This window comes from Diaphorina citri, unplaced genomic scaffold, assembly GCF_000475195.1.
Source record: "Diaphorina citri unplaced genomic scaffold, Diaci psyllid genome assembly version 1.1 scaffold1466, whole genome shotgun sequence".
Classification (NCBI taxonomy): domain Eukaryota; kingdom Metazoa; phylum Arthropoda; class Insecta; order Hemiptera; family Psyllidae; genus Diaphorina; species Diaphorina citri.
The window spans coordinates 38,247-47,064 of record NW_007378892.1 but is presented as its reverse complement, the minus strand read 5'-3'; the positions used below and the strand labels follow the sequence as shown (position 1 = coordinate 47,064).

The 8,818-nt window shown below is 35.5% G+C and overlaps 1 protein-coding gene across 1 annotated transcript in view; it reads left to right on the top strand.

Annotated features, from left to right (window-relative positions):
• Positions 1–2,992: 2,992 nt before the first annotated feature.
• The window catches only part of LOC103516024, a gene marked incomplete at its 3' end in the record, with an annotated part of 44,059 nt that continues 38,233 nt past the window's right edge, over positions 2,993–8,818 (top strand). The window contains exon 1 of the mRNA XM_008480977.3: positions 2,993–3,458. The remainder of the gene's footprint in view (positions 3,459–8,818) is intronic.

Below are 8,818 nucleotides of genomic sequence, written 5' to 3'. Positions count from 1 at the left end.
ACCTTACATTCTGTGCGAACTAATATTATATCACCACAGATCCCAGGAGTGGACTAGAACTCCCAAAATTAGTACTTAGGCCGACTTCGAACAGTTGAATTCCAAAATTTTCAATTTTCTCCTTTTCTTAAATCACAATTTCAAAATTCGCTAGTTCACAAATTCGTGATCTTGTGATGTTAGACCGTATTTTGTTTTTCTGAATTTCATTTTTATGTTGACTTCGGGCATATACCTACCCTACCTCGGACCTCCTTTATTTGTTTACCACTAGTGGTATGTTCAGCAACTTTTCGTTATAAAGGAGATGAAAAAAGTACTTGAAAGACTTGTGGGTAAAAAAGAGGAGGAGGGGAGAAAAAACTGTGGAAACGAACAGATATGAAAAAAATCTACGACGCTCAGAATCTCGTTTCCCTCGGACTGATAGGACAGGACAGAGGGGGAGAGGTATCCATCACCTTACATTCTGTGCGAACTAATATTATATCACCACAGATCCCAGGAGTGGACTGGAACTCCCAAAATTAGTAGGCTGACTTCCAACAGTTCAATTCCAAAATTTTCAATTTTCTCCTTTTCTTAAATCACAATTTCAAAATTCGCTAGTTCACAAATTCGTGATTTTGTGATGTTAGACCGTATTTTGTTTTTCTGAATTTCATTTTTATGTTGACCTCGGGCATATACCTACCCTACCTCGGACCTCCTTTATTTGTTTACCACTAGTGGTATGTTCAACTATTCGTTATAAAGGAGATGAAAAAAGTACTTGCAAGACTTGTGGGTAAAAAAGAGGAGGAGGAGGGGAGAAATAACTGTGGAAACGAACAGATATGAAAAAAATTACGACGCTCAGAATCTCATTCTGAATTTCATTTTTATGTTGACTTCGGGCATATACCTACCCTACCTCGGACCTCCTTTATTTGTTTACCACTAGTGGTATGTTCACCAACTATTCCTTATAAAGGAGATGAAAAAAAGTACTTGCAAGACTTGTGGGTAAAAAAGAGGAGGAGGAGGGGAGAAAAAACTGGAAACGAACAGATATGAAAAAAATTACGACGCTCAGAATCTCGTTTCCCTCGGACTGTATCCAGACTATCCAGGCCTGATCACCGTAATCTAATTCCCTCTGATAGATTAATCACAATTATAGTCAAATAAATAGAGGGGAACCCAATACCAATCCTAAGACCTTAGTCCTGGCGGTTTAGAGAGCCTAGGATACATTTCATGTATCGATATATCACTTGATATAGGATACATTTCATTATTCAATTCAATTCATATTTATTGTGATATTTGACAAGAAACATTTTACACAATTTAGATTATGAAACTATTGATATAGGATAAACTTTATGTATGGATCTATACCTGAAGTTTACAGTAAAAATGCATCAAATAAATGTTGCAAAGCTCTGAAGAAGAGTGGGAACGCCCTCAAAGGCCCAATCCGCTCTTAATGAACCATCAGGGTCTAAAATCAAATTGGAACAAACCCTTCCAGAGTTAATACGCACATTTTTGGCAAATATCATCAAAATTACAGAGTTAATATGGATGTCCTGGCGGTTTAGAGAGCCTAGGATACATTTCATGTATCGATATATCACTTGATATAGGATACATTTCATTATTCAATTCAATTCAATTCAATTCAATTCAATTCATATTTATTGTGATATTTGACAAGAAACATTTTACACAATTTAGATTATGAATCTATTGATATAGGATAAACTTTATGTATGGATCTATACCTGAAGTTTACAGTAAAAATGCATCAAGTAAATGTTGCAAAGCTCTGAAGAAGAGTGGGAACGCCCTCAAAGGCCCAATCGGTTCTTAATGAACCATCAGGGTCTAAAATCAAATTGGAACAAACCCTTCCAGAGTTAATACGCACATTTTTGGCGTCCTAAGACCTTAGTCCTGGCGGTTTAGAGAGCCTAGGATACATTTCATGTATCGATATATCACTTGATATAGGATACATTTCATTATGAATCTATTGATAAAATAAATGAAGTTTACAGTAAAAATGCATCAAGTAAATGTTGCAAAGCTCTGAAGAAGAGTGGGAAAGCCCTCAAAGGCCCAATCGGCTCTTAATGAACCATCAGGGTCTAAAATCACATTGGAACAAACCCTTCCAGAGTTAATACGCACATTTTTGGCGAATTTCATCAAAATTGCAGAGTTAATATGGATATTTTTGGCTATTTTCATAAAAATTGAACAAATTCTTCCAGAGCTAATACGGATCACGGTTCAAAATTGTCGCGTTAAAACTCAAAACTCTATTCGTTCGTTCAACAAGCAGATTTTTTTTTTTTTGTAATTGTTGTGATATTATTGTTTACTACTTCCATTTCCTTCCACCTTATCGTGATTGTCTTGACTTTGACTGGTGATAACGATATGTATTATGCGTATGTAATTACATACATTACAGATTACAGGAATGTTGGCAATGAGATATTGTGTTACCGGTAAAGAAATTGCTGCTGTTGATAGGAAACTGTAGATGCCTGCGTATATCAAATGTTGACGTAGGAACGTGCCTACAATATGCTAACCATTTCACTACTGTGGTTGGTTAAAATATTCAAAGGACTTACGACGATGAAGATCAAACACATAAGGACTATAAGCAGGGAGGTTTCAAAAAGATCTAGGATGGCTCGGCCCATTCCTGGAAAGACAAGAGACTTCACTCCAAAACTTTACTCTTTTCCATGGCGGAAAAAATAAAATGAAAATACTGTTGGGAGTGAAATGGAAATTGAGCCACCTCCACAATTGACGCAGTGAGGAGTCTTTTTCAGATTAAGTTCTATCCATTCTCAACCTCATGATACATAGTTCTAGACTAGACGAGGCTTTGTATCGATTCTCGGCCTCATGATAGTTCTGGACGAGGATTTGTTCATCACTGTCATATTCACCACATAATAGTCAGTCAGATACCTCCAACTCATTTTGCGAAATATCCTTCTCTGTTTTGTGATAGCAATTTAAGATTTAACAGTCTCAAGTCACACTGGTTGACACTAACGCATTCGTGGTTAATGTGTGGTTATTGGCTAAGGTAGTTAGGTAGGTACCTTGTGATAAAATAACTAAATCGAATTATTTACTGACCGGAGCCCGATCAAAGTGTTTGGAAAAGTGACCCAAAAAAATATTTAAATAAATACGAATTCGAGAGTAAATAAAAAATATTTTATTTAATTCCACAAACATTAATTTTATTTTTAAAAATGATATTTTTCTCCGGTTTTCATTCTCTAATATTTTAATTGTTAAATTTAAACATTATGCTGTTTTATATTTTTGAATAACCGTGCATAACGAATTTTTAATTTGACAACAGTTTATTTTTGATCCCTTTAAAAATTGAGTTTTTTGTGTGTACAAGTCCTCATGAGATATCGTTAACGCTGTCGGTAAGATACTCATTTCTATTACCTACTTGTCATTATTATGCTAATATGTACTTTTGGAAAACTACCCTCCTCTTTAAGTAACCAAGTACATATTTATATTTATGTACGTTATATATCCATCTATGAAATTATTCTTGGTGGATTTCACCAATGACTTAATGAGATATGTTAATTACTAATGGGAGAAGTTTTAATGATCCAAAAAGGAGGAGTTTTTAAACAAATGTGTGAGTTTAGTTTTTCCTCACCTTCCAAGACTAGTGACTTAAGTATAACAATAACATGCAAATTAGATAATTAAATGATGATCTGGATTGATTGGTACATTGGTAGGTGTACTTTTCTAGTTTACTTGGTAGTTTTGGTACCAAACTGACAATTTTTACTGTCGAACATGCACACATTGTGTGTGGCACAGGGTAAACACATTTTATTAAAGAAATCCTTTCTATCTTCTCAATATAAACTTTTTACCAACTGATTGACCCGTCTTCAAACATCTTGTCCAAATGGTCCACACATTGTGTTTGGCACAGGGTAAACACATTTTATTAAAGAAATCCTTTCTATCTTCTCAATCTAAACTTTTTACCAACTGATTGACCCGTCTTCAAACATCTTGTCCAAATGGTAGTGTAAGCGTATCAGTTTTCGCAAGTAACAACTGCCTACGAAGGGCTCTCCAAACCTTTCAACTTTCACCCATTCATTTTTTATTGAAAATCTACGATAACAATAGTCCAATAATACCCATGATAGTGTAAATATTCCGCCATTCTTGCCTAGGAGTTTTTAAAAAACTCCTTCTTGGATCATTAAAAATTCTCTCATCAGTGAAATCTCTCATTGATTCATTGGTGAAATCCACCATCATTTATTGTAGAACATCTCTAAAGCATGATTTTGTTTGTGGTGAACCTCTTCACTTAGTAGCCATACCTACTAAGTTCTTTCCATGCTTTTTTTTCTATAATAAATCTTTTTCTTTGTAATAGCCGCCACTGGTGGCTACTCATTTATCCAGAATTTACTACTCAACTCTCTTCTCCACGAATTCCAAATATCACGAAAAAATTTCGATCCTTCCAAGCACAAGGCCGAAAATCCTTCGCCTTTTTCAGGAATTGAACGCAGGACCTTCGACGTTCAAGCCTGGTCACCTTATGCGATTAACGTGATGCGCGAAGGTCCATTCTTTGAGATGATTACATCTGCAATAACTGTGTAAATCTTAATTTATGTATAAACTAAGTAGGTTACTAGTTTATCTTAGTATGTGCTATAGTGGGTCCCACGTACCTATGTTACTACCTCAGTTTTAAAGTGTTCACCTGGTATCCAGGAAGTCAATGATCAAATCCCAGCCAAGGCATGTATCCTCCACAATAATGGTAGAGTACTCCTGTGGTAAAGATTCTCTTTAGTCTCATTTAAACAGTATAAATATTATTTAATTATTTATTTACAGGGCTATGTCACACAGTCATATTTATATTTATGTACGTTATATATCCATCTATGAAATTATTCTTGGTGGATTTCACCAATGACTTAATGAGATATGTTAATTACAGGTGAGTGAATGGGAGAAGTTTTAATGATTCAAAAAGGAGGAGTTTTTATTAGAGAGGGTGTAAGATTGTAACGCTTGAAGTGCTTTCTCTTGAGCTATTCGAACTTTTTCAGGTTCTTTCAACTCATTTGAATCGGATATTGTTAACAAGATGATTACTTTCATCGTTACATATTCATACTTGTCCATTTTCAATCGCTTCAGATTGGTTTTAAAGTTCAACATCCGTTCAATACAAGAGGAAAGGCCTAGTTCGTTACATATTCATACTTGTCCATTTTCAATCGCTTCAGATTGGTTTTAAAGTTCAACATCCGTTCAATACAAGAGGATAGGCCTAGCAGGTTCTTCTTATTGTCATGGCCTGGGATAGGTACTTCAAATTTTGTTAATGTCATTGGCACTCGGTGCTACCTTCAAATAGTACCTATCCTCAAACAGTTTGGCATTAAAGATTATGTTCCAATGCATCATATATTTCATCTTTGACTCGAACTTCATAACCTGTCCTCAAATAGTTCGGCATTAAAGATTATGTTCCAATGCATCATATATTAATATATTTCATCTTTGACTCGAACTTCATAACCTGTCCTCAAATAGTTCGGCATTAAAGGTTATGTTCCAATGCATCATATTTTTAATCTTTGACTGATTTGGTTGCTTAGATATTCTTGTTCATTGATAAAAGGTTCTGGGTTCTGACTCTGATAAATTGAGACCAATAAATTCACAGCAAAAAATGCCTTTAGCGGTAATGATTAACTATCAGAGATGTGCAAAATGCTTTTAAAAATCAATTTCAAATGCAAAATGCCTCCGAAAAACTCATTTGAAATGCAAAATACCTCCGAAAAACTCATTTCAAATGCAAGATGTAAATGTACATTTTGCATTTTCCATCTTGCATTTTGTGTTTTGCAAATCTCTGATGATTATATCCCCAGGGCCGGATTAGCCCCCCGCGGGGCCCGGGGCAGTTTCAAAGGTGCGGGGCCCCCAGTTTGGGCTGATCGAACTTAAAATTTTCAGCGCCGCAGGCGAAATTTTTCAAAAAGTAGGTAGATATGTGCCTCATGCTTTGTCACAAGTTAATTTTTGACGTACCTAATTCGTAGATATTTTCTTATCCTAATTTTCGCTGAACGCTAAAGTGAGCAAAATAAAATAGAGTGCCGCAGGCGAAATTTTTGAAAATTTTGCTAGATATTTTCTTATCCTAATTTTAGCTGAACGCCAAAGTGAGCAAAATAAATTAGAGCGCCGCAGGCGAAATTTTTAAAAATTTTGGTCCACAATCTTGAGAAATCCAGGCTCACCAAAAGTAAATTTTTCAGCGCCGCAGGCGATTTTTTTTTTTAGAAAAAACCCATAATATCTAGTGTAAGTCCTCAAAGCGCGGGGCCCCCAAAAGCGCGGGGCCCGTGGCAGTCTGCCATTCTGCCTTATGGGTAATCCGGCCCTGTATATCCCAGTAGATAGAGTCAGATCTATTGTACCAATAAATTGATAAACTCCTCAGGAAAAACTACCACTTCAACGACATTTCGGTGACGACTGTTATGCAAATGATACCTTCTCAACTTCTCATCTTGTGCTTCTTGATAAAATTTCCACTGAAAACATAATCTTGCCGGAAATTTTCCATGTTAGGCGCGCATATTTTTTATTTAAATACATAATAATAGATTATTTATTGCGACTGATGATTTAATTTTTGTGAAGTCCAAGTCTAATTTTGTTATTAGCTGATTGGAAATACCGGAGAGGTCTCAATGTGGAATGTGGTCAAGGCTCAAAGTCTGATTTGTCTCTGAATAGATCTGGTCTATTATCTAGATTGTCTAAAAATACACTTGACTTTACTAGATCAGGGACATAAGGATACTCTGGTCTGTATTATTAAAACAATTGGATCTATTTTGGTATTGTGAAACCTTTGTTGGTGAACATCGTCCTCTTTTAATAACTATTTTTTTTTTTCTTCTGGGGAAGATCCTTAATACCTTGTCAAAGACAAGGGACCGAAAATAGCAGTTATTGCTACGCGAGGCACGATTAAAGTTAGAATTTTTAACTTGATATCCTGAATGAGAACAAGGACTCTTTGGTTCTTCCTTTAATTTCTCTCTTTAGAGGTATTTGCAGGTGATAGATGTTGACTTTACTAGATCAGGGACATAAGAATACTCTGGTCTGTATTATTAAAACAATTGGATCTATTTTGGTATTGTGAAACCTTTGTTAGTGAACATCGTCCTCTTTTAATAACTATTTTTTTTTTCTTCTGGGGAAGATCTTTAATACCTTGTCTTTGGCAGGGACCGAAAATAGCAGTTATTGTTACGCGAGGCACGATTAAAGTTGGAATTTTCAACTTAATATCCTCAATGAGAACAAGGACTCTTTGGTTCTTCCTTTAATTTCTCTCTTTAGAGGTATTTGCAGGTGATAGATCTAAGCTTTTTGTTCCCTCGGTTCTGTACTTTTGACTCATCTCGAAAGTCTAAATTCCATCTGCAGGCACACTTGTGTGAATTATCATCTTATCGCACTCAGAAGGCTATCTAGGATTGAGATACCTTGTTCTTTACCGTTATGTCTTCCATTATCTCTTGGGATTATCATTGCATTATCTTCATTGAGCAAAGCACCTAGCTCTTTATCAATCTTACCATCTCTGGTGGTCATGATTATTGGTAATGTTTGTACTATCACTAATGTCAAGAACAACCATAATATCCTGACTGTCTCTTCATACCTGAAGACGAATAAATTTTCGCTGATTTTTTATTGAGTTATAAAGTTTATCAGTCTGGTCGTAACCCTATTTCTTCCGTTTTTTCTTCAATAAGTACTCGTAGTGTCTTTCTGTCTTCTTTCGGGTTTTAGCCTTCTAGGTAATCTGTGATTTATTAAGTTCAATTTTATCCGTTTCCCAAGAAGTTGTCTTCTTTTTGATGTTCTACATATAAAGTTCATCAGTCTGTTCGTAACCTTATTTCTTCCGTTTTTTCTTCAATAAGTACTCGAAGTGTCTTTCTGTCTTCTTTCGGGTTTTAGCCTTCTAGGTAATCTGTGATTTATTAAGTTCAATTTTATCCGTTTCCCAAGAAGTTGTAGTCTTCTTTTTGATTTTCTACTTGGCACTTCAAATCTGTTCTGTTGAGAAGGCCTTGGATGAAGTTTGAGATATAAGGAAAAATCCAGTTTTTTCCCGCCCTTCTGCTGTTCCCGTAGCAGGAAGATCCTGATGTAAAGTCCGTTTCCCCCATTTAGTCTAGTGTAGGTACTGTGTCTGTTGAGAAGGCCTTGGATGAAGTTTGAGATATAAGGAAAAATCCAGTTTTTTCCCGCCCTTCTGCTGTTCCCGTAGCAGGAAGATGCTGTAAGGTCCGTTTCCCCATTTAAATCTAGTGTACTGTGTATAGGTCGCTTTTACTCAAGTTCTCGTTCAGGATCTGAAGAATCTCTGGAAGAAAACTCAATGCTGATAATCACAGATTCTGCAGATATTGTACAATGTATGTACATCAATAATTATTCAAGATGTTGCGGCTTGTAACTATGTATGTTAATGTATTTATCACTATGCATGTTAATGTAACCATCAACTATGTATGTTATTGTTACTATGTATCAAATATGTATGCTATTTATTGTTACAATCTTCGTTACGTAAATGTTGATAGATGCCTACTTTGGGTTTGGTCGGGGAAGTTTATTTTTCCAGATTAAAATTAAATTCTAGTGATTATCCTGTAGATTGGTGCCAATTAATGAATTC